This window comes from Amblyomma maculatum, chromosome 3 (assembly GCF_055883805.1).
Source record: "Amblyomma maculatum isolate TAMU_Amacu chromosome 3, ASM5588380v1, whole genome shotgun sequence".
In the NCBI taxonomy this organism is placed as follows: Eukaryota; Metazoa; Arthropoda; class Arachnida; order Ixodida; family Ixodidae; genus Amblyomma; species Amblyomma maculatum.
The window spans coordinates 214,170,268-214,196,508 of NC_139346.1; the positions used below are offsets into that span (position 1 = coordinate 214,170,268).

General features: G+C 49.7%; 2 pseudogenes; both read right to left on the reverse strand.

The window, feature by feature from the left end:
• Nucleotides 1-14,345: 14,345 nt before the first annotated feature.
• On the reverse strand, nucleotides 14,346-15,113 carry LOC146197665 (uncharacterized; annotated as a pseudogene).
• Nucleotides 15,114-22,423: 7,310 nt separating this feature from the next.
• Nucleotides 22,424-23,883, reverse strand: LOC146197666 (uncharacterized; annotated as a pseudogene).
• Between the last annotated feature and the right edge of the window lie 2,358 nt (nucleotides 23,884-26,241).

Here is a 26,241-nt window from a genome sequence, read left to right on the forward strand (position 1 = left end):
GACTGCTTTTCACAACTGCCTACCTCATTATCGTCCTGACTACTTTGGCGACTATATAGATCAGCATAGAACTGCTCGGCTACTTTGACTATCCTCTACACATTCGTGATGACATTGACCGCTTTGTCCCTTAACGCATACACCTGATTTTTGCCTATGCCCAATTTTCTTTTCCCCGCTTTAAGGCTGCCTCCATTCTTTAGAGCATGCTCGATTTTCCCCATGTTATACTTCCTTATGTCGGCCACTTTACGCTTGTTGATTAGCTTTAATATCTCTGCCAGTTCTATCCTCTATGTAGGGTTCGAAGCTTTCATACTTCGGCGCTTGTCCATCAAATCTTTCGTCTCCTTAAACACCTTACCGGTATCCTCTCTAACTGCCCTACCGCAGCTACTTCTACAGCGCACTCAGTAATGATATGTCTGAAATTATTGTTCATTGCTTCTAGGCTAATGTCGTCATCCTCGGTTAGAGCTGAATATCTATTCTGTAGCGAGGTCCTGAGCTTTACTGCCCTCCCCCCCACCGCTAATTCGTTGATGGACTTCTTTCTTACTAATCTGTTTCACTCCCTCTTCAGATATAGACTAATTCGAGACGTTACCATTGTATGGTCACTGCATCGCACCTTTCCGATTACCTCTACATTCTGAATAATGCCGAGGTCCACATCCGGTTTTTCCGTTTGCCGAAGAAGGTATTCATGATCCTTAAGTTATTGCGCTCTGCAAACTTAATAGTAACTCGCCCCTGCTATTCCTAGAACCAATGCCATAGTCACCAATACTTCTTGGCATTGCAGTCACCCATCAGTAAAGTATACCGCGTCTTTATTTTCCCAATTGCCAATACTCGACTGCTTGGTCATCATGACTACATGTAGGCGCGTACGCCTGCACAACCTTCAGATTATACTGCTTATTTACGATGTATGCCACCCTCTCATTAATGATATATAATTCCTCTATATTACCAGCTATATACTTATTGACAAGGAAACCTACTTCTAGTTCTCGCCTCTCCGGTAATCCTCGATAGCACAGTACATGGCCGTCCTTCAGTACAGTATATGTCTCATTCGGTCTCCTAAGCTCAATCAGCATTATGATATCCCATTTCATACCCTCTAGTTCCTCTAACAGCACTGCTAAAGTAGCCTCACAGGCTAGGGTTCTAGCATCAAACATTTGTAGGGTCAGCTTCCAATGACGGTCTGTCCGGAGCCAGAGACTCTTAGCACCCTTTGCTGCGTTGCAGGTCTGATCGCAGCCGTGGTCAGTTGCTTCGCAGCCGCTAGGGACTGAGGGGCTTGTTGGACTATTCATAGAAGGTTGTGGCCAAATACTACACCAGAGTGGCCAAATCCTGTTCTGGTGAGGGAGTGCCTTTTCCAGAGGTGTTCACCGGATAGGTCGCACCCCAAACCTGTTTATCAATTCCATCGCCACGAGAATTTTGTTTTAATTTTTTTTTTAATCCGATGGGGAATTCCTTGGCACCGGAATTCTAAACACGGCCCTCTTGCACGCGAGGCTGATGTTCTACCACTACACCACCGCGGCTAGATAATGATCTTGGTAAATAAAACAATAAAATCAAATCAAAATAACAAAAAAATTCAATATAAAAATAAAGAAACAAAAAGTGATATTGTCACGGTGTGAAGTCTCTGATCAGAAGTCACCGCGGGACACAGGAGTTACAGAAGTCACAGTGCGGCAGGAAAACTAGCAGGCCCGCTTCAACAGAAGAACTTCAGTTTCTTCGCCTCGAGAAGATGAACGTCGGTTTCTTCGCCTCGAGGAGGCACACGCTCGCGATCAGCGCAAATGCAGCGTGTCATTGCCCCCCCGGGTACAAGAAGCATCGCCCCGATGCTGGAAGTGTGGGTAGAGATAAAAACAAACAAACAAAACAACCATTGCACGAAGGGCAGTTGCTCGCGGACAGAAAGAGTCAACACTATCGGTCGTAATACGGTTTCAGGCGGACCACGTGGACCACGTCCGGGAGCGTGGAGCGTCGGGACTTTTTAAATCCATCAGGAACAACCTCATAGTTTAGGTCCCCAACTTGGCTTACCACTTTGTACGGGCCAAAGTAACGACACAGCAGTTTCTCACTGAGGCCTCGTCGACGTACAGGAAACCAAACCCAGACACGGTCTCCAGCTGTGTACCGGGCGTCACGGTGTCGGAGGTTGTATCGCTGGGCATCGCGGCGTTGCTGATTCTGAATTCGCAGCCTGGCCAGCTGACGGGCCTCTTCGGCGAGGTGCAGAAAGGTGTGAACATCTGCTTGTTGGTTGCCGTCGTCTAGATGTGGTAACATGGCATCAAGCATTGTGGTCACTTCACGGCCATGGACCAGACGGAAAGGTGTCATGTTCGTTGTTTCCTGGACCGCTGTATTGTATGCAAAGGTAACGTACGGGAGCACTTCATCCCACGTTTTGTGCTCTACGTCGACGTACATTGAGAGCATGTCAGCGAGTGTTTTGTTCAAGCGTTCGGTCAAGCCGTTCGTTTGAGGATGGTAAGGTGTCGCCTTCCTGTGTTCAGTATGACTGTGAATTAAAATCTGCTGCAGCAATTCGGCTGTAAATGCGGCTCCTCTGTCAGTAATCAAAATCTCCGGTGCGCCATGGCGCAGGACAACGCAATTGATGAAAAACTTTGCAACCTCTAAGGCAGTACCGTTGGGTAGAGCGGAAGTTTCCGCGTATCGTGTAAGGTAATCCGCAGCAATAATGACCCACCGGTTACCGGAGTGTGAAAGGGGAAATGGTCCCAGCATGTCCATGCCAGTCTGCTGGAAAGGCCTCGATGGTGGGTCTATTGGCTTCAAGAGTCCGGTGGGCTTAGTCGGCGGCACCTTACGACGCTGACAGTTGCGACACGTTTTCACATTTGTGTGAAACGTCAGAGTTAAGTCGAGGCCAGTAGTACTTTTCCTTGAGCCTTGCAAGCGTGCGGGTGACTCCCAAATGTCCAGAGGTTGGCTCATCGTGGCAAGCTTGTAAGATTTCATCACGTAGACACACAGGTACAACAATCAGGTACGACGTTTGGCTGGCGGATAAGTTTTTCTTCATGAGGACGCCATTGCGCACACATAACGATGACAGAGCACGCTTGAAAGCTCTCGGAGCGGTTGTACATGCATCGTTTAGATAGTCCATGATGTGTCGAAGTTCGGGATCTGCAGATTGTCTTTCAGCGAGGCACTCTGTGCTGATGGCATTTAACAGTATGGCCTCATCAGGAATTGCATCTGCGGGGGGATCTACAGGGGCACGTGAGAGGCAGTCGGCGTCCGAATGCTGACGGCCAGATTTGTACGTGACAGTTATGTCGAATTCCTGTAATCGTAGACTCCATCTTACAAGACGGGTTGAAGGGTCCTTTAGGGTTGCAAGCCAACATAGGGCATGGTGGTCAGTCACTAACTTGAATGGTTTCCCGTAAAGGTATGGCCGGAATTTCGACGTCGCCCACACAATGGCTAGACATTCTTTCTCTGTTGCAGAATAGTTCGATTCGGCTTTAGATAGACAGCGACTGGCGTAAGCGATTACACGTTCTTGGCCGCCCTGGATTTGAACTAGAACGGCGCCCAGGCCTATGTTGCTTGCATCGGTGTGAAGCTCCGTGTCGGCGTTTTCGTCGAAGAAGCCAATATGGGAGGTGTTTGTAGGCGGCGTTGAAGCTCTGTGAATGCTTGTTCCTGTGGTGCGTCCCAAGTGAAAGGCGTGTCCGTCTTTGTCAGACGTGTTAGGGGCTCGGCGAGTCGAGCGAAATCTTTGACGTAGCGCCGGTAGTAGGCACATAAGCCAAGAAATCGTCGAACAGCTTTCTGGTCTTGGGGCGGAGGGAAGTTGGCAATAGCTGTGGTTTTCTCTGGGTCCGGCAGGACACCAGCGTGGCTTACGACGTGCCCCAAGAACTTGAGCTCCGTATAAGCAAAATGACACTTCTCGTTCTTTAGCGTAAGGCCAGAGGATGTTATGGCTTGCAAAACAGTGTCAAGGCGCCAAAGGTGCTCCTCGAACGTTGGAGCGAAGACCACAACGTCGTCAAGGTAAACGAGACATGTCTGCCACTTGAGATCTGCAAGTACGGTGTCCATAAGCCGTTGGAAAGTAGCCGGCGCAGAGCAGAGACCAAAGGGCATAGCCTTGAACTCGTAGAGCCCATCCGGAGTAATAAACGCCGTTTTCTCGCGGTCCCTCTCATCTACCTCTATTTGCCAGTATCCGGATTTCAAGTCCATTGAAGAGAAATATTTCGCGGAGCAGAGACGATCCAGAGCATCGTCGATGCGTGGCAGGGGATAGACGTCTTTCTTTGTAACTTTGTTTAGCCGGCGGTAATCCACACAAAACCTCAGCGTACCATCCTTTTTCTTCACAAGAACGACTGGTGCAGCCCATGGACTCCGCGAGGGCTGGATGACATCGTCGCGAAGCATCTCTTTCACTTGGCGGGTGATAGCGGCGCGTTCAGTCGGAGACACTCGGTAAGGTGATTGTCTGAGAGGTGGCACGGTATCATCCGTAATAATGCGATGCTTCGCGAGATCGGTTCTGCCAACACGTGAAGAGTTGGAGAAGGTCGCCCGATAGCGCTGGAGGAGCTGGTTCACTTGGCGATGCTGCAGTTGAGAAAGCGCAGGGTTGATGTCGAAGTGTAAATCGGTGGTAGGCCTCTCCATTTCGGTCAATGACAGCGTCGCAAGTCCAGAGGCTTTTCGAACATGCGTGATACCGCAAATATGGGCCACTACAGTCCCCGTGCTTAAATGCTGGTGCTCACCGCCAAAATTTGTGAGTAAGAGATCTGCTTTGCCGTCTTCGAGGCGAACGACTCCTCTGGCTACAGCAAGACTGCGTTCGAAAAGTAAGATCTGTTTGCTCTCCACGACACCTTCAAAGTTTCGCAGTGTATTCGCAGCCACAGACGTCATCACACTGGAACGAGGCGGAATAGTGACGTGATCATCAAGGATGTGCAGTGCTGTCGGTCGCTCTGAAGCACTGTGTATTGCGTTCTCAGTCGATAAGGTCACTGACTTAGTCTGCAGGTCGATAACGGCTCCATTCTCTGCTAAGAAATCCATGCCAAGGATGACGTCGCGGGAACACTGGACAAGTACGACGAAGGTCGCTAAGTACGTTTCTTCTTGCACTGTTACCCTAGAAGTGCAGGTACCGGTCGGCGTTATCAAGTGGCCTCCGGCAGTACGAATTTGTGGGCCTGTCCAGGGTGTAGTCACTTTTTTCAGAGTGGCGGCGAAAGGCCCACTCATCACAGAATAATCGGCGCCGGTATCTACGAGCGCTGTCACGTCGGTTCCGTCCACTGAAATGTTCAGGTCGGCGGTTACGGCTGTGGTGTTGCCGGAACGTCGCGGGGTCTGGTCACGGCTGCGGTGTGGTACTAGCTGATTTCGTGTCGTCGGAGAACTGGAGCGCCGAGGCAGCGGATCATTGTGGGGCGCGTCGTGTCGTCGTGAAATGGAGTGACCATCCGGTTGCAGCGGTGGAGGAGCTTGAGAATTTCGTCGATGAGCAACCTTCCCTCCAAAGGTTGCCGCGTCTAGTTTTCCCGATGGGGGCTAGGGGAGCGGACCCGCGCCAGGCCGGCATTACCACGTGTCTGCGAGGAGTATTGGCGCGGTGAAGGCGACCGCGAGTAGTCATAGGGCGTTCCGGATGATTCAGCCAAGTACGCGTCAATGGCAGGGGGTCGTTCACCGCGCTGCGGCTTTCGCGCGTCGGCGCTAAATCCCGGCAGACCCATTCATCGGTAACAGCAATCGCGGAACAGGTGACCAGCTTCGCCACAGTGGAAGCACAGCGGGCGATTATCGCGAGTGCGCCAGACGTCGCTTTTGCGTGGACGCAGCTGAGAAATTCGAGCGGGAGGTGCTTGACGACTGTATGCAGGGGCTGCTTGGTGCTGACTGGGAGGTGGATGCTGACTGGGAGGTGGACAGGCACGACGAGTGACTGCGGCGTAGGTCATGGCCTGTGGTGGCATTGGCGGGAGCGGCTCGGGTGGATTGAGTGCCTGGTTGACCTCTTCCCGAATCACCTGAGAAAGGCTGGATACTTGAGGGGGTGCTGCCGTCGAAAATAGTTTTTGCAGCTCCTCGCGTACGATGGCCCGTATGGTCTCACGGAGCACGTTAGTGCTACCAGTGTCCGCGATGGCGGCAGCAATAGGGATGGACGGCCGCTCGTAGTGCTTAGACCGCATCTCTAGAGCCCTCTCAATGGTAGTGGCCTCGGATACAAATTCCCCGATGGTCTTGGGGGGACATCGCACTAATCCAACGAAGATCTGTTCCTTAATTCCTTTCATGAGATAGCGAAGTTTCTTTTCTTCGGACATGTTTGGATCAGCGCGACGGAATAGCCTCGTCATGTCCTCGAAGTAAACGAGGACGCTCTCGTTAGGGAGCTGAACTCTCGTCTGTAGGAGCAGCTCGGCGCGTTCTTTCCGAAAAACGGTGGTGAAAGCTTGCAGGAACTGGTCCTTGAAGGAACTCCACGTTGTGATAGTAGTCTCATGATTTTCAAACCATGTACGAGCTGAACCGTCGAGCGAAAAAAAAATACATGCTGCAGTTTCTGGTCGTCGCCCCAGCGATTGTACTGGGCTACTCGCTCAAATTTATCTAGCCAGTCTTCCGGGTCGTCGCCGGGAAAGGCTTGGAAGATGGGTATCTCCCGCGGCTGCTGCAACACGAAGGAGGGGGCAGTGGTGTCTACCTGCGTCATTACGGGTGGTTGTGTTGTCTCCGAAGGTGGTGCTGGAGAAGATGGTGGCGGCCTCGCAGTACGAGAAAATTATAGAGGTGCGAATTCAGGATCAAGCCCTCGAAGCCGTCGGCTACTCTGATGGGTAGGCGTAATCTCGATGGTAGGAGATCCTTGAGGGCTGGAGTCTCGGCTGGTTGGAGGTGTTCGGAGCATGGGTTGCGTTACCCAGCAGCTCCACCAGATGTCACGGTGTGAAGTTTCTGATCAGAAGTCACCGCGGGACACAGGAGTTACAGAAGTCACAGTGCGGCAGGAAAACTAGCAGGCCCGCTTCAACAGAAGAACTTCAGTTTCTTCACCTCGAGAAGATGAACGTCGGTTTCTTCGCCTCGAGGAGGCACACGCTCGCGATCAGCGCAAATGCAGCGTGTCAATATAACATAAAATTCAAAGTAGTATAGCAAAAATCGCAAAAACGTGGCGACAGCGCTAATGCTTTCACATTCTCGCAATGCAGTTTCTGCAGACCTCTAATTTTCTTTCTCAATATCTTCATATCATGCTAACTACCTCAACTGCAGAACAAATACCCCTTGCTCTCATATTCCTCTAACTACCACTAGACATGCGCCAGTCGCGGCCACCTCGTCCCAAACTTCTGAATTTCATGTCGTGCTGACACTGTTTCCCAGGCATTGACAATTGTACGGCATTTGCTCTGGGTGCAGGGGGGACGTCATTTCCCACTACCATGACCTCAGTGGAGACCTCGCAGTAATATCCTTTTCTCACTCGACCACCACGCAGGTTTACTTCCTACTCGGTACGTAAACCAACACCGTAAGAATGCCCGCTACACAAGTGCTATATTTCTTCTGAGTACGATGGGATCCATTTTGGCTTAAATGGTCATCCCTGTACGCAAACCTGGAGCGCTGTCACTTTCACTACTCCGTCGCCTTCCTCACGCATCCACCTCTCCATGCGTGGAGCACAAGACTTATGTCACATCACCGTGAAGGACCTTGGTTTATCATCAAGTGCTCGATTAACTCGGTAAAAAAGTCACCGACGAAGCGGCTGCGTATTTTATGCGTGCAAAAAGATGGCTACGAGGGAAGCAAACCGAGACAGAGTCAGCAAGGCAGGCGATGATGAATTGACCGCGGCTGCTGATTCGGGCGCTAGCTGTGCAGTGGACAGGCTCTGCCGTCTTCTTTCGTCACGGCGGCCCGCAAATGCCGGCGCTGCTCATCTTCCTCCGGCAGGCTCCATTGTGGCGGCCGAGAGGAGCCCCTCGGGCGAAGCCGCTGACCCGCTTGAAGTCACTTGTCCCGGTCGCGCAACGAGCTCTCTAAGGACGCCTCAGCTGTGGCACTCGGGGATTGCGACCCGCGATAGGCCGCGCGCAAAAGCTGAGGGGAGGACAACCAACGGGAGGCTTCGTCAGCCGAGAGAGAGCGAAGACGCCTTCAGTGGGCGCCGAAACAACAATAAGTACGTGCACGGACTGCATGAACACTCGCAGGAAGGCCCGATTTCGCAAATGCTGTTTTTGCCTGTCGGATGCCGACAAACAGCGTCCAAGTCAGACAAGGTCCGCGTGCAAAAGCCGCAGCGTCTAGGAAGCATGTATTTAAATCGCATGTCTAGCTCGTAAGTTTTGGCAACGAGCCTTCAACGAAGATGCCATAGAGTTTCTCAATATTCTTGGGCGTTATGGAGCTGCACTTAGGGTGATTAGGAATGTTAATTGCTGTACAGCCCTTAGGATGGATTTCGACCGTCCTGTCTTCCTTCTTTAACACGCGTCTTAATGCCGGTACACGCGGGTTTGATGCCACTTTTCTTTCTTTCCTTCTATTGAAAGGTGGCTGCTATCGCGTCAGGATGCGCCGCGCTTGCGACCTCTATTCGGCACTATACCCTGCCACCTCGACTACCAAGCCGGGAGCTGTGGTATTTCCTCAGCGGGGGACAGTAGAACGACGCCATGCGCAGAAGCATCGGCGCGAAGACGCGAGACAGCGTGTGTGTGCCTGTCAAGCGGAGAAGCTTTCTTCCTCTGCACTCGAAGGCACGCCGGCGACCTGCTTCCCGCCAAAGCTCCCGGGGCGTCTCATTTTCGGCGTCCGCTCTCGACGCGGCGCAGACACTTTCCTCGGGGAGAAGCGCCAGAGTTTGCTGCACCTGAAGGCACGATGTATGTTCTCTGCCTTTCTTCGCAGAAAGCAAGGCTGGGCACGAAGCGTGCCCGCCAGGCCGGCTTTGGTGTTGGCAGCTGGACCAAAGGTCGCCGGCTCGCGAGATCGAGTCCCAGATATGGCAGCCGTATTCTGGTATACTAAACACAAGAGGTTTTAAAACTGCGTCGTGCAATGGCAGCGCACGTCCAAGAGCCCCAAGTAGACGAAACTAACACGTAAACAGTCACTACCTCGTAGCTCATGTATTTACTTCACCATCGAACGCCGGACGAATTCTGCAAATAAATTAAATTCACGGATGTACACCTTTCATTGTAACAATCTTAGCTGAACAAGGATCCCCTGGCAACTTGCGTTTTGGTTTGTGGGGTTTAACGTCCTAAAGCGACTCAGGCCGCTCAGGCTATGAGAGACGCCGTAGTGGAGGACTGCGAAATTTTCGACTACCTGGGGTTCTTTAACGTGCACTGACATCACACAGCACACAAGAGCCTTGCTTTTCGCCTCCATCGAAATGCATCCTTGGGAACAGTAGTCGAGCGCCGTAACCACTGCGCCACCCTGGGGCGGCAACTTGTGTTTCAGGTACCTTATATTTTGACCTGGTTGAAATTACAACACCTATAGCGGTTCACGTGCAAGCAAGAAGAGGCGGGCATGAAACATAGAAAACAAACTCCCCTACCCACCATAGCGATGCTTGATGCGGTGAACTCGAGTTCACCGCATCAAGCATCGCTATGGTGGGTAGGGCGCTGTCTTCAGTTCGCGGATCCGCGAACTGAAGACAGCGCCGTGATTTTAGCTCGCAGTGGCATCTTCTTAAATGCAGTTTAAATTCTTCGGTTGTCTCTTTTCACAACCTGTGTCAAGCTCCGAAGGAGAGCAGTAACAAATATTGAAGGTAAAATTAATCATGCACGCGTGTAAAATTTATAAGCACTAAGATGGATGCGTGAGAACTAGCCGCGTTTTCGGGGTTGACAAAAAAAAAAAAAAAAAAAAGAGGAAAAAGTGAGCTCCTGAGTTCTAAGATAGATAAAAAGGCTCTACTGCGAGATTCATTGGCTGGTACACGCACATGATCTCTTGTCGGGCTTATTGTTTCCACTTTTGCAACAGAATAGCAGCTACGGTAACAGCTCAACGAGGTCAGTCGTAAACTCGTTGCCCCGTTTGCGTTGTTCTCCTGGCATACTTGTTCCTACTGGCTGTTTTGTTAATAGCAAAAATTTCATCGCTTCGACTGTTGTTCACAGCACACATCAACAGCATGCATACAGGGTACTTTGCATCGTCATAGACACAGTGTAAAAGTAAACCCTGTTTACAGACAGCAGCCGGAAACACACAGTCAGTGCACCGGCAACCTCCGCATGAGCCGCCTTTGAAGTGCTACGCCTTTCTTTCTAGAGCATACGGTGAGAAAGCGGATGGGATCGTGCCCAACACCAAGCGGCGTGCACTGCGCCTTGCGTGGTGCCGTCAAGGTGCACTGCTTCTGCAAGTCCTGCCGCCAGTCACGGAACAGACGATGAGCTCCCCTCCGCCTAATCACGCATTTCCCAACGCCGTTTTCTTGTTCGCCGGCTACTGCTCCCTCCGTGAGAGCGTTGTCCAGGGAGGCAGCTGCCGCTTTGCACACAGTGCACGCGAGGGGGACCCACAATAACGGGAAGAGAGAGTCGCGTGACGTCAACTGGCACGAGAAGGAGAAAGGTGAGAGTGCTCACCGGAACTTGTCCAGGTCGCCGCTGGTGAGCGTGAGCTGGCTCACGCTGACTGGCATCGCGGCGGCGCCGAAAGCCCCCGCTTGGCGTTGTGTGCGCGCCTGTGTGTGTGCAGCGGGACACGCGGCCCCCTTTTAAGCGACCCTCTCCCTCACACCTCCTCACCCGTGCGGTGGCTCCCTTTGGTGGCGGGTGCATTGGCGGTGGGCGCTGACCGCCGCCGCTTTCTGCGCAATAAGCGGAACGTGCGCACTTCTACAGGTGATAGTCTAGTGATGCAAATTTCACTCACAGCGAATCTGCTGCAGCCGTATTAGAAGTAAAGTGCTGTTTTGTGTTATTTCGCTTTCACTTTCGCGCGTTTCGAGGGCTCAGACGATTTGTCTCCATGTATTTTTTTCGCGAGTTTATATTGTATAGAAGGCTAATCTAAATAGCATTTTATTCACTCATGTATTCAAGTGTCCGGACCTTCCCCTGCTCCTTCTCACTCGCATTTGTTATTTGTCCAGTGAGCGCCCTTGTTGAACATTTGTCCACCTCGCTCAATACCTAAATGTACCTTAGGCCCTTCCCGAAAAAAAAAAGAAAAAAAAAGCTGGAAAAGATCTGACTACCCCCTTGATTTCATCACCAATTTTTCGGCTTCTATTCTGGACATCTCTGGGTGAAATGTGGGGTAACCGGCATCATCTTATGCAGAGGGAATTCTCCGTCACTGGAAAACGTGCTATTCCTCAAGAAATTCGCCTGCCACACAGCTGGCTGGGAGAAGGGAGGCCCGGATAAGGGGTTGACATTCTCACCTTTCCTTTACACTGGATTATCCACACGTCACAATGCGCTGGTCATCTCTCATAGCACCTGCGCCATTTCGCATTACCGCGTTAAATGGTAACAGCGATATTACCGCTCGCCGCTGCATAAAAATGCTTGTTTTCTTTTCCTACGTACTTGTTTCGAAGATGCGGACGCTCATCGCTCTGATTGCTCCCTCGTCTCCATGATTGCTGATAAAGGCACTGTTATTTTCTCTGCACGTTTAAGTCCACCAGAGCTTGCGATATTTTTCTCAAGGTCGCGCATGCACTAGTACTGACCAGAGTGGCTCCAAGAGCTGCTAGTGAGTAATGCGTTTTTGTGTGCAGGCACTGTCTAATCAACTAGTACGAAAAACGCCAGTAATGAGGAAATTTAATCACAACAGTTACATTTCACTTTATCAAGGAGCTGCATAATGCAGCTAGGCGTCAGCGTGAGGAAACCATCTATCAGCTAATTTCGCAGGCTTTCGCTAATGCTTCGAAGGCATAAAAACCGTATTGCGGATGTTTCCTACCAGGATATATATTTTTGTTTTGCCTCTTAGGTGGGGGATAATACCTCCATTTGATGGATGCAGAGTAGGAGAAAAGAACTCGAATCTATTCGACATCGTGTTTAGCCGGATAAAAGTTGATAATTTGTTCATTTGAATTGAATGTTCATATTGAAACCTTTAGCGTGATGAAAATTTATTTATATTGTCACGCACTTCCAACCACCAACCAAATACAATTCGTCCCCTCTTCACGAACCGTGGACATGAGTCACCTAACGCACTCTCCTGCGCGAACAGAAATGTTGGGACGTCCAGTCTTCGAGATAAAAATTGTCACCTTAGCTCTTTAATAATAATAAAAAAACAAAAACGAAAAGAACTCTTTAATTGGTGTTCTGGCTGTTTTATGATCGTTTTGTGCTTGCGAGCAAAGCGTGATCAGTAAACCCACCATTTTGAAACTGCTAGCTTGTATAGCTCGTTCGGCCGAAAAACCGACGGCGTAGCAGTCGCTGTAATAGTCCGCGCCGCGTGTCGGAAATAATTGAGACTGCGTAAAAAAATCGTATCATGGTAATTTTTGGTTCTAGTGTTTGATGATTGATTTGTGATTGATTGCTGTGTGATAGATGACGAGGTAATTAAATTATTGTGGTAAGTTAGTTGTTCATTGATCAATTAATTATTGACGTAATTAAAATGAAAAATACATTTGTGAGGTAAAATTGCTCAGAATGGAAAGTCAATGTTTGATGATGTGAAGTATAGATGTAAAAAAATAAAAAAGAACAATAAAAAGGGGAGGGTGTAAAAACATTGACCGTGTGCGCGAAACGCTATGACACATGCTCTTAACGGCGGAGCTCGTGCCCCCCTAATGTTTTTCGCTCCTAATACTTTTTTAAGGCGTACAAATAGAATGTCCCAGTCCTGCAAACTCCAGAGGCTTGCTGTTTATATGTAATACCCTTTGTGCAGTCTTTATGCGAACGTTTAAGAAGGACGTACCCCCGCCTATCTGCACGATAAACTGTGCAGTTCAATTCACTGAAAATGCGTGGCCGTCGCCGTGCCTGGAAAAAAACTGGCATCGTCCTAAACGTGACAAAAAACCACAACAAAACACTCAAGTGATTTTTGTATCAATATTATCACGCTACCATTATTTCTTTAGGTTAGTGTCATAGTATTTCGCATCGCGTTTAACTTTTATCTGCTAGTCAAGTTGTAGAGTAGTTTGCGATAAGGATTCGAACAAACAACATATGTACCTCCAATTGTGTGAATTTAATTGTACGTGTATGCGCCCACCAAGAAATGATACACGTACTCCGCCTTCCTTTTGCCAAATGCCCACTTAAACTAGAAGTACAGTCAGCGCACGTTAAAGATCCCCAGGTGGTCGAAATTACTCCGTAGACCTCTACTACGGCTCCCCTTTCTCTCTTGCCACTTTCACTCCCACCTTCCTCCCTTCTCTTACGGCGCGGTTCAGGTGTCCACAGCTCGTGTGACAGATACTGCGCATTTCCCTTCCTGTGAACCAATTATGATTATTATTAACGAGAAGTACAGAAATTCGCAGAATGAAAAGGCGATGTTAAATTAGGCGTTATCGCGTTAAGGCGAAACTTTAGCATCCCCTAATTTTGCTGTATAGTAAACAAACCACAGTTCATTCGCTGGTGATAATGCTGTTGGAAATCGATTAGCCCTTCAGTCGAGTATAGTCATTTCCCCTCTTGTGTTGCCCATACTAACGCGTCAGGAAGGAGCACATGCTGGCAACGCATACTCTCACGTCGAAAGGCTGCTATTTCATGCGTTATCCAAATAGCACGTTACGCTTACATTTCAAAAGGTCAGCATACACACCCTTCCAACTCGTACGCTAAGGGAGAAAGAATATGCCATGTTCCGTTCTGGGCTGCAAGGATTGCAAAAAAAAAAATGGTTTGTTTGTCTTGGCTGAAGCTATGCTGTGCTGGCTTCCATGTCACAGGACCATGGGCTCCCTGGCAGTCAATTCTTTGTGCCATGCCTTTTAAATATCTCCCAAACTTAGGCATGACTTTCCAAGAAAAATATTCACCTCATTTTATACCGAAGTGTACGGGATTACCCCTGAGTGAAGTAGTTTTTATGAGGCATACACGTATTAGCGCATCCGTATACGGTTATACAAGGGCAAACTATACGTGCTTTCACGGAAACTCTGCACAGCTGAAGAAGGCTGAAGAGAGGGGGTGGTCCCCTGTTCGAAAACCACGTATCAGGACTGAGTTGATGATAATGGTAAACGATGATATTCAGTGGTACTAATAAATCAGCGCAGCCTCCCACTGCTCCGGTGTTGGTGTAGTGTTTATTGGCGCTACCTGTGTTTTTTGACACGTCCATATAACATGGTAGAGTCTAGGGGCTCCCCGCATAGTGGGCATTTATTCGCATATGTTGTGGGATAGATTTTACTGTGTAGACTCAGGTTGGGGTATGTGTCAGTCTGTAGCTGTCTCCAGGCAAACGACTGTTCTCTATTAAGGTCTTCGTGGGGCGGTGGGTAGATCCTTCTTAAGGCTCTTTGATGTTCAAGGATGGCTCTATAGCGTCTAGTGACTGCGTCCAGTTCCCCGTAGTTGTGCGCCTCCCGGTTGGCGTATGTTCGGGCATTGGCGTCGGCACGTTGGTTACCTTTGAGTCTCATGGCCTGGTGTCCACGTTATGAAGTATCTCGAAAAGGTGATTTTTCTTGCCTTGAGTATACGGATGGGCACAGTGGATATGCGTCCGCTGCTATACCTTCTGCATGCTTCTTGCTAGTCCGTAATGATTTGTGTAGTAGCCTCCTCGCTCTTGTGGATGATAGCGAGAGCGATTGCCGCTTCCTCAGCCTCGAGAATGTTGTTGCTCTTGATCGAGGCGCAGTTAATTTCCCTAAGCTGGTGATCAACCACGCTGGCTACTGCTCCGTATTGTTCATTGTACGTGTTCGCGTCGACGTACAATGTTTTTTTTTTCCCTGCGAACCTTCTTTCGTGTGCCTCCGATCTTGCCTTTCTTTTGGCCTTGTGTATTTTTGGGTGCATGTTTTTCAGAATCTGGTTGACTTAATGATCTCTCTTATTTCCTTCGGTATGCTCCCAGTGCTATTTATTTCTGGGCAAGCATCTCTCATGCCCAGTAAATTTAGAGTGTTCCTTCCCGTTTGCGTCTGCATGAGTCTTATTTTCTGCACGAGAAGGTGGGGGCCTCGATGTGCTCTTGCACTGTGTTGTTTATTCCCAGTTTGACACTTTTTCCGTCGAGGTGTTGACCGGTAGTCCGAGATTGCATTTGTAGGCTTTCTTCAAGATTGCCTCCAGTTATTCCTTTTCCTGTTCGAGTGCAATTTGGTAGGGGACACCATATACAATGCGACTTACAGCGAGGGCCTGGACGGAACAAATCACCGAAAATAAATGGCAGGCAAAAAGCTCCAAAGAAAAAAATTGCCAACGATTACGTTACTTCTTAATGCGAAATTTGAGCGGAGCTTATCAGCTGTTTCACCTTTTCGATAGATTGAGGCAAAGATTTCGAGCAAGACACGTATGTACCGTCTGTTGCAGAAGTTTGCAGCCCAACGCGCCGGGCGGAGGAGCAGTATCGCTGCCGAGAGGCGGCGCTGTGCCCGCCGAGAGGCGGCGCTGTGCCCGCCGGCGCTGCCTGGTGACGCAGCTATAAAGAGTGAGGAGGCTTGTTCTCTTCCCCTCATCCCGCGGCTGAGAGCAAAGATGTGCGATATCAACCGCGGGATGAGGGGAAGAGAACAAGCCTCCTCACTCTTTATAGCTACGTCACCAGGCAGCGCCGGCGGGCGCAGCGCCGCCTCTCGGGAGCGATACTGCTCCTCCGCCCGGCGCGTTGGGCTGCAAACTCCTGCAACAGACGGTACAATTACAGACAACTTTTTTAATTTTTCACACGTATTTTATCAAGAAACACTCCCCTAACAGTTCTTGGCTGTCATGAAAGAAGCTTTGTGATCGGAGAAATGAAGTGCAATTGAGTTATTGTAAGGTTGCGGGAAGCAGTGCGTGGGCCCATAGGAACGTTGCGCGACGAACAGATAGCAGCGACTGACTGATGCCGCTAGCCAGTGAAGCGAGTGAGAACGGACTGCACGAGACGGCGTTTCGGCAACCGGAGAGCACCCTCGCCGCCATGCAAGAAGAGGGGGGGGGACCCCTCTACCGTTTTCTGCATTGCGGCGACAGTGTTCTACACAGTTAACGCAGTCACGCTGTCTTGACTCGCTAGCGACGGTAGCGGCATCAGTCAGTAGCTGTTAGCGCTGCCTCCGGCGACCATCCCCCCCCCCTCCCCTTCCTTTCCTCGTGTTCTCCGGTTGCTGCGCGCGCTCCTGCCCCCATCGTTCGCCGCCGAATGTACCCCACCCCCCCCCCCTTTCTGCGAGGTTCCGGTTGCCGTAGCGCAGGCTCGAATTGGGGGGATGAAAAGGGGGCGGAGCTGGTTACGAGGCCGACGACGCCGACGCGAAACCCAGGAACGGGCGCCAAAGAGCTTCGCTCTAAAAAAAACTAAAATGCAAGCACCCGCCGTCCCGACGTGAAGTAGGACTTCATGCGATGCACATGCACTACCTCGCCCTCTCCTACAGACCTACCACACTCCCTAACAGTCCGCGTAATCCAGCGTTTCAATTACGCGCGGCCGTTATAATGGGACAAGGGATTCATGTGTATCCCTTGTTGTCGCTTGATGTGCATGCGTGCAAGTTGGCGGGCATCCTCTGCGTACTAAATAAATTCGACATTCGACGGGAGCCACCGGTCGTCGGTTGCACATGGTAACATGGCATCCAACATGGTTTGTACGTCATGGCGATAGACGAGGGAAATGGCGCAAAGCGAATGATTTCCTGTACGGCCGTGCTATAAGTAAATGTCACGTACAGGAGAACTTCGTTCCATGGTTTATGTAGTACGTCGACGTACATTGCCAGCATGGCCGCTATAGTTTTTTAGTCGTTTCGTGCGCCCATTTGACAGCGGGTGGTAGGCAGTAGTTTTCCTATGGCGCGTGTGACACATCTGAAACACCTCGTACAGGAGCTGCGCTTTGAAGGCCGGGCCTCGATCTGCGATGACGAAGAATGGGACGCCGTGCTGTAAAATAATCTGTGAATAAAGAACTGTGCGATTTCAGACGACATTCCTCAGGGTACAACCTTCGTTAGTATATCGCTACTACAATCCACTTATTACCAGCCGAGGATAATGGGAATGGGCCGAGAAGATCCATACCGACTTGGTCAAAAGGGTTCCGTGGCGGTCTCAGTAGTTGAAGCAAACCTGCAGGCTTTACTGTAGGGAACTTGCGTACATGGTGGCTGAAAGTTTGGGCCAATAATAGGATTGACTCACTCTTGCTAGAGTGCGCGCAAACGCCAAGTGGCCAGATGTTGGCTCATCATGACAGGTGAAAAGAATGTCGTCTCGAAGGTCTAGACGCACGACTAGAAGGTAGACTCGGTCGCCGCTGCTAGCGTACGTTTTTCTTGTATAAGGTGTCATTGTACTTACAAAAGGATGAAAGGTTCCGGGAGAACTGTGCGGTATATTGGAAGCGCGGCCTTCCAGATGGTCAATCACAGGCCGTAGGTCCGCGTCGGCTCGCTGCTTTTATAACGTCAGCGTCGCTTATTACACCAAGGAGGGAGGTGGTCGAACGTCAGAGAGGGGAACAAATGTTGCTGAAGTCGGAGCATGCCGCTGCCGTATATCAGCATCCTAGGCCGAACATAATCCGTCCGGAAAGGCTGCGGTTCGTCAACCAGTAATGGATGTGTCATCATGTGTTGCACCTCGCCGCGAACTACGCTAGCCGTAGAGCCGGCAGCTGGTTGCGAAAGACTACAAAACCTCTGCAGCTCCTTGCTCACAATGGAACGGACCATGTCGCGTAACAGGTCACTGTTGTTGCTGACGTCCGGGTGGGACTTCGTTACTGAAGCGGCGAGGACAGGTCTGTGGTAAACGGCGGAATGCTGTTTCAGAACTTGATTCATCGTGACTGCACCCGTAAAAATCCAGCAACAGTTCCCGGCGTTTTGCGCGCGAAGCCCCGCAAAAAGCTATTCTTTAACGCCACGCATTAGTTAGCGTATACCTTTTTCGCCTCCGACATGATCAGGTCAGCTCGCCGAAACAGCGGCATCATGGCTTCCAGTACATCGCCCCCGTCACGGTCGGAAGCTGGATGAGGGACTGAGGAGCCAACTCACCTCTTTCCCGAAGATCCGTGCTGGCGTACGCTTCGAGCAGTTTATTGCGGAACTCACGCCATGATGTAAAAGCATCTTCCCCGTTCTCGTACCAAGTACGAGCGCCGTCCTCTAGGCTGAATAACACGTTCCTCAGCTTCCCGGTGCGGTGACGCGTTCAGACTGAGTAAGCCAGTCATCCCCGTCCTCAAGCTGAGTACCGTGAAAGAACTTTGGTACTAGTGGGTTGTGGAGGGTGTATTGCATTGTGCTTTGCATGGTTGGTCTAGAAGCAGCTAGGCGCAGGAGTAAACAGCAAGTGCTTGTACTCAGGGAACAGGCCAAGGTTTCTGCGACTCACTCGGTGAACTGGAGTGTCGACAAGCGGAGGCCGGAGATCCTCGGCATGGGGAGGACTGTGGGACATATGCCAGGAAGGCTACTCAGCGTCTCCAACAAGATGTCACGGTGCAGAAGAGACAAGCCAACGTTCAGTACCGCTTCTTCTTCTTCTTCTTCTTCTTCTTCTTCTTCTGCCTTGATATTTGGCACATACCCACGAAGGGGGATTGGCCAGGGTTCAGTGTGGACTGCCAAATGTCCTACACAAACTGAATTAGTGCATAAAGTAATTGACAACTAAGCAAAAACATAAGATTTAAGATCACAAAAGCTATTGAAAGAAAAAATATGAAGCAAAAATTTGGATTTTTGTAAATTTGGAATACAATTAGCAAGGGAATCTGTCCGTAGCTGTGATGTAGTTATGTAAGTACTGACAATTTTGAGGCAACGCAAATCCTTTCGCACTCGCACCGAAGGAGAGTAGAAGCAGGACCGACAACGTAAATCCCAAGCGTGCAATTGGAGTTTCTAAATGCACCCTCCTCTGGTGTGAAAACCTTCGGCAAGCGAGAAGGAAGTGATCAATATTTTCAATCTCACCGCAAGCCTCACAAAGGTTTGTGGGGCTGATCCCGCATCTACGTAAGTAAAGATTTAGGCGACGAATCCTGCGCCTCAGGAGAGTCATCGTTACCTCACACTGCCGTGATTTACATGAACGAACTTTCCATGAGTATATGCGATGCTGGTATTCGGCTGTAGATAGCAAAGGATCATTGCATGAAGCGGCTAGGTATTGATATTGCTGGAAACGGGACATTCCAAAAATGGTGATATTAGGGATGGTACATGAAACAGATGCATCAAGAGCTGATTTAATCAGGAAATCTGCCGCTTCGTTCTGGAAAATACCGCTGTGACCGGGGACCCAGATGAAGCGTATTTCTTTCACCCACCCCGGTATGAAATACTTTAGTGAGCGGCTCAACAGAGCATCCCGTGCTGACTCCAGTGACAACAAAACAGAAAGAGAGTGATAGAAAAATTATTTTTGACTGACTGCAGGGAACGTTTAGTAGTGCTAGCCCAATTGTCATAAACTCTGCTAGAAATATCGGTGTGTAATCCGGGACACGCACCGGAAAACTCCAGGAAAGAGACTCTGAAAAAATTCCAATCGCTGCTTTGTGCGCAATCACACGCGCATCAGTGGAAATTACAGTGTGATCAGGGAACTTTTATCCACATATAGGAGACTGGATATTAGACTTGAGGGTAAGTGCTTCACATTAGATGGAAATATAGAATCATATTTTATATCCACAAAGGACGTTGAGCAACCAATAGGACATATAGAAGCAAGGTCCACTCCAATGTTTGCTAAAATGCTCTGCGTGAAAACAACCAGGGGCATGCAAACCCTTGGCCACTGGTGAGTGAGAAAGAGGGCGGGGTTTGACACAAAAATAGGTATAGCCACACCGGGAGTAGCCTCAAATGATCCTGACAGGAATGCGGGCCTACAAGTACAGAACAGTGGTAGAGACTGACTGTGGAAGCCCTAGGCAGAGGCGCAGCGCCCGTCTTTCTAAAAGCAGCAAAGAATGCAGCTTATATTTTGGACGCCCAGAAAAAAGAATGCAGCCAAATTCCAGAATCGGTCTCACATAGGCTTTGTACAAAAGTAGAAGAGTATCTCAACGTATACCAAATTTCCTATTACTTATCCGTATGAGCCTACCAAGGGCACGCTCCCCTTTCCGAACATTAGACTTGATGTGAGGCCTCCAATCCATACTACCATCATACGTAATGCCTAAATACCGCACAGAGTCCAATTGAGGTATGACATCTGAGCGGTAGTTTAACGCTTAGTACCGCAGCGCAGGTTCGATAACACATGAGTCCTCTATTTTCTAAAACGTTGTCGTCTTCGGGTGCCACCTAATGACACCTGCCGGCAATATTACTCTATACACAAAGAAAAGCCCTGTGCCACCACCGCAGACGGCACTCAGCAAGACCGAAGCAGTGGCATGGCGTGAACTTTAGCATCACACGTATCATAGCCTGTACTACAAACATTTGTTCTTCCCCACCCGTCACTCAGAGAATTGCCCCAGCTGCCAACAATACAGATCTACACTATACCATTCAGTTCGGGCCTACACAACACCACCTGGCGGCGTTTCATCCAAGGTATGTTTCATGTATAAACGAAGATGCCTTGGCAAGTACGGAGCCGACCAACCAGCTTCGGTTGATTGAGCGGGCCGAGAAGATAGCGGTGTGAAACGGGACTATGTGCATAAGAGTGCTTATATTTCTTCCTGAGACCGCTATCATCAGCCCCAACCCATAAGACCAGCGATAGCTGCTCCAGCCGACCAGCAGGATCACGGCGTCACATAGTCTTGGACTGATGGCTCCACTCAGGAAGAGAAGGAAACTACCCAATAAACGTCTCTTTTCCTCCCTCAGCATTTGTGTAAAATGCTTGTTTTTTTATTCTGGAGTGTAAATTACTGCCTTAATTACACATTTAAGGGACCATGGCAGAGTGCAAACATTAACAAAGCTGTTACTTGTAATCCACTGCAGCTCAAAAATCATGAGAACCTTCAAATTAACTAGAACACTGAGTATGCATACAATTTTCACACCATTGAAATTTTCAAAAATCTGCTGGTAGGGGTCAACGCTGAAAACGTCCTCTTTGATGGTTAAGACGGTTGAGACTGTCATTATTGAATAATCGACCACTTGCTGGTCGATTATTTAAAAAATGATTTAAAAAATCCCTTTTTTTTTTTAAAGAAAAATATTGTTGTAATTTTTCCCACCACGAGAACTAAGTGTGTTTTAAATGGTATGGCACGAGGGATTCACGCAGATGGCCCATGAGCGACGCGAGGACGGTATTGATTGCTACCAACTCGGGGCTATGCCACCGCACCCCACACGAGCGTTTCTGCATTCATTCCGCGAGTTCAGGCTGTCACGGCCGGAATTCGACGCCGTGTATTATAACGCTGCAGCCGAAAGTCAAAGTCACTAAGCCAGTGTGAGCTTCGGAAGGCAGTAGCACCAAATCTTATAAATGCATTGGTGTGCCTCTTTAGGTATGTTATTTGGCCCAATTTACCTTGAAAGTTGGCGGACAGCAGAGACCAAATAAGAAGCGCGAGATGATCGCACGATTATTTGCGTGTGTTGCATGGCCAGCTGCGGTGGAGTCCAGGGCGCATTTATGTAACCCCACTCCCCTCTATAATGCCTTGGCGATTGAGGGTATGGCAAATAAACATAAAAAACAAAATAGAGTAGCAATGTAATCATGAGTGTTGAATACTTCAATATCCCTATCGTATATAGTATCAGATATCATCTGATCATGGTAGAAAACAGTTAAGGTACATTTACTACCCCTGCTTCCAGAGAGGTAGTAATGAGGTCGTAAAAAGGTATTGCAGTCAAAAAACGCAGTAACAGCAGGAGTTACTACCATGTTACTACCTAAGAAGGTAGTACAAATGTAGTAACGGTTAAAAAAGGTAGTAACGGCAGCCGTTACTACCTTTTTACTACCTTTTTTTCTAAGAGTGCAGTATCAACTTTTGTTAACACTGGAACAGTTAACACATACTTGTATGTACCGCGCTTTTGCACCTGGCGTTCCAATCTCTCCCACAAATGTTTTTCCCGTGTCTACTTGCACGGAAGAAACTCGTACCTTGCGTTGGTTGCCTGTCGAAGTCTTTATGCATGCTTTAGAAAAGTGTCCCTTTACGCCGGGCAGACTGTTCGGAGATGCAGGGATCCACCGCAGTAGATGCACTGAAGAGTTGGCGTTTTGTGACGTCCCACGACGTCGACTGTTTCTGCGGAGCCAACTGTCACATTTTCGCACGGAAGAGGTACCCTCGAGGCTTGGTCTGCCGTGCAGTTGCGAAGATGTTCCTGTTGTTGCTGAACCGCCTCTTTAAGGCGTGCTTTTGAAAGGGCGGACGCTAGAGACAGCTTGGAGTTCATCTGTATAGCGACTCTGAGAGTTTTTGTCTTTCAGTCCGACGACGAACCTGTCTCTGATAAGGCGTTGCTTAAAATCACCAAAATCGCACCGGTCCGCTAAGACATGCAACGCAGTCATGAACTTGTCTATTGACTCACCGGGCATTTGATGCCGCTTGAGAAAGCAAGCGCTCTCGTACACGACGTTGATCTCCTTAATGAACTACGTGTCGAACTTCTTCTTGACGACGTCGAACTTCGAGTCTTCGTCCGAGAGACCGAAGGTGGCAAAAACGTCCCGAGCTTGCCGTCCCATAGTACAGAGAAGCGTTCGTACCTGTGCTTCTTCTGAGCGTTCGTTGAGGCCCGACGCAAAGCGATAGTAGTCTAAATGTTGACCCGCTTGTGATGGAACTATATGCGATCCGCGATGCTATGGAGGCCACAAATAAAATAGATTCCATAACAGAAGCCCACATCTATACATACTCCTTACCCGCCGTAAAACAACTGAAGAGAGTGAGAAAGACACTATGTGTAACCCAAGAAATCTACGCACTCAATAAAGAACAAAGATACGCATTCAGATACACTGGATACAAGACGATGCTCATAACGCTGAGCAGAAAAAAGTTGACCACCTCACAAAACGAAGTTCCAAACACTAATGCACCCCCCACCAGGCTTCCTTTTGATGCCCGCTCCGCTATTCCCATCTTAGCATCCTCTTTATGGAAAAGTACACGTGCTCTCATTCCCCCGTGTACTTTCCCCCTCCCTCATAACTTAACGAGATTGGAGGAGGTTTCTCTTAGATAAGAGCTGGGGCGGCCCTTACCCCGTCGGTAACATGCCGATGGGAATCTGAAGAAGACATCAGACCCATAACATGCCTGAAGTGTTCCACACCAGCTGCAGAAGTGGATGTTCGCCACCTGCTGTGGACTTGTGCAGGGACAAGGGTATCAAGGATACAGATTCTACAGGAAGTGGAACTAACCGCAATAAGGGAAGAAGACTTCTCCAAATGGCTCACCGACAACAATAAGAGCAGGAGCCTTCTCCGGTTCTTTACGGAAAACAACTTACACGGGTTTTTATAATATGCCTCTTGGCAAGCTTGCGTAATAAAAACAAAAATGTTGAATCCATGCCGGGTACTCCGATGTATTGTCGAAGTCCAGAAGTACGGCTGTTGAAGGCCGCGGTGCCGTGGAGATTTTGGCTCCGCTCATCTTTCGATGTTTCGCTTCTATCCCAGGTCACAGCCTTAAACTTCTGACACGATGTCGTATACGGCGCCCGGCCGCGAGCGAGGTCCGTGTGCAAGCCTAGAGCGAAAGACGCACACCTGTTTATTGCAGTCAAATATATACAAGTACGATGACGTCACGGTTGTCACGTGACTCGAATACAGACGCACGTCAGCCCAACCGCAATCCTAATGATTGGCGTACCGTTGACGATTGCCCAATCTTCTTCACTTGTTCCCGTGTTGGTCATATCTCCCGTCACTGCCGCAACTGCTGGTACTTGCCATCACGCCCATTCGTCAATCGCAGTGGAGTCTCTGCACCATGCCGTTCCTCGCTCTAACCCGACCCGCCTAGTGCTGATATTGTTCCACCTGTTCGTGTTTCCAGCCGGTCGCATTGCCCGCAAACCCGACGTTCCCGCTCTCCTCTTCCTCGTCACAATTCTTACTATGCCGGCCGCTTCTCGGAAAACTAGCCAATGCATCTCCCAGAGGTGACGCTGCATTCGCGACCCTGACTGAAAAGCCTCTGTTGACTTTTGCTCCACAACCAACCTCATCGAAGTCCTTGTGGGCGGTGTTTCTGCCTCTGCCCTTACTGACACCGGTGCCAAACTCTCTGTTCTCAGTTCCTCGTTTCGTCGTCGCCTAAAGAAAGTCCTGACGCCAGTAATTTCGCCCACCGTTCATATCGCCAATGGCAGCCCTGCTGCCTTGCTTGGCATGTGTACCGCCCGCGTAACCATTGCTGGTAGTCACACACAAGTGTTATTCACCGTCCTTCAAGAATGCCCCCATGACCTGATCCTTGGCCTTGACTTCTTGACCGCTCATTCAGCTCTTATTGATCGTTCAACCGGCATTCTCTCTGCCTTTGTACCTTGCTGCGTCGTCACTGACTCATGAGGCAAGCTCATATACGGAACAAGTATACGAACCAAATGCATCCGCACAGCGGAAGAGGTGGCAATAGCCCTATCAATCTCGGAAGCAAACCGAAGACAACACAGTTACTGGATATAGTCTCGGACTCGCAAGCCGCCTCAGGCAGCATTCCAGGCAGCATTCCATAACAACAGGATATAGCAAATAAGTTCCTAGCCGGCCGGCCAGAAGGAACAGAAGTAGGCAACACACGATTGTTTGGATCTCCGACGCTGGGGTGGAGGGTGACATTAGAGTAGATGCCGTCGTCCGAGGTTTCACTAGCCGGGTGGCAGAGCCGTAGAGCCTTCCAACCTTCCACAACACCAGAAGCACACGGGGAAACAATACGAGCGGCAGGGAGGGGCGTAGAAAGGGTGCACTTCCACATGACACGTTAAGCCGAGAACAAGCCACTACACTAAACAAACACATATCCAAACAGAGCCCTGTACCACAAGATATGGCCAACACAATACAAAAGCGAATGTATCTGGTGCGAAGACACTGCTACACTATATCACGCAACATGGGGATGTAGGGAAAGCCCCATAATGCCTAAAATAGATAGTCCTAGTCCAGAGCAGTGGGAGGACGTTCTAGCCGACTCGGACGCACAGCATCAGCTCACGCTGGTGCAGCGGGCCAGAGCCGCTGCTGAGGCCGACGGACTCCTGGGCAGAGGACTGCCGACTACTGCTCTTTCCTAACCCACTACCCCTAAACCCTGTTTTCCCCAATAAAGTTTATCAATCAATCAACCGGCATTCTCCGTTTGGACCTTCCCCTCTGCTCTGAAAACCTCTCCATATCACCTCGCCTTCGTTCAGCAAAATATTCCCGCCTCCCTCCTGAAGCTGTTGTTTACATTCCTATGTGCCCTTTCCCGTCAGTGCCCGATCGTGACTACCTGGCGTACCCCATTACAGACGTCGTCCTGCAGCTTCACGTCATCCTCCCTCATCCCATCGTACACGTATCTCAGAAACACATCACTCTCCAGTCCTCAATCACAGCTTGTCGACCCAAGTCCTCCCCGGCGGAATTTCTCTAGCTGCACTATCCCCGCTGACCGATTGTGAAGTTTCAGCCCTAACTCCCGACCCTCCCTCTGCACCCCCCACTACACCTGCCACTGCTAAGTCGTCCCCTACCCACCCTTATCCTGTTTCCGGCATGGCTACGGCCGACCTTTAACCAGATTCTGTCGACGCGCCCTACAAGCTGTTGCTTTCTTATAACGACATTTTTTTTTATTTTGGGACCCGACCTCTTGGCCAAATGTCTGTTGTAACCCACCGCACCGACACCGGCGACGCTGCTCCTATTCACAGGCGACCGTACCCTGTCTCTCTTTCCGAGCGCCAGGTGATTCAACATGAAGTCGACAAGATGCTGGCCGACGGCATCATTG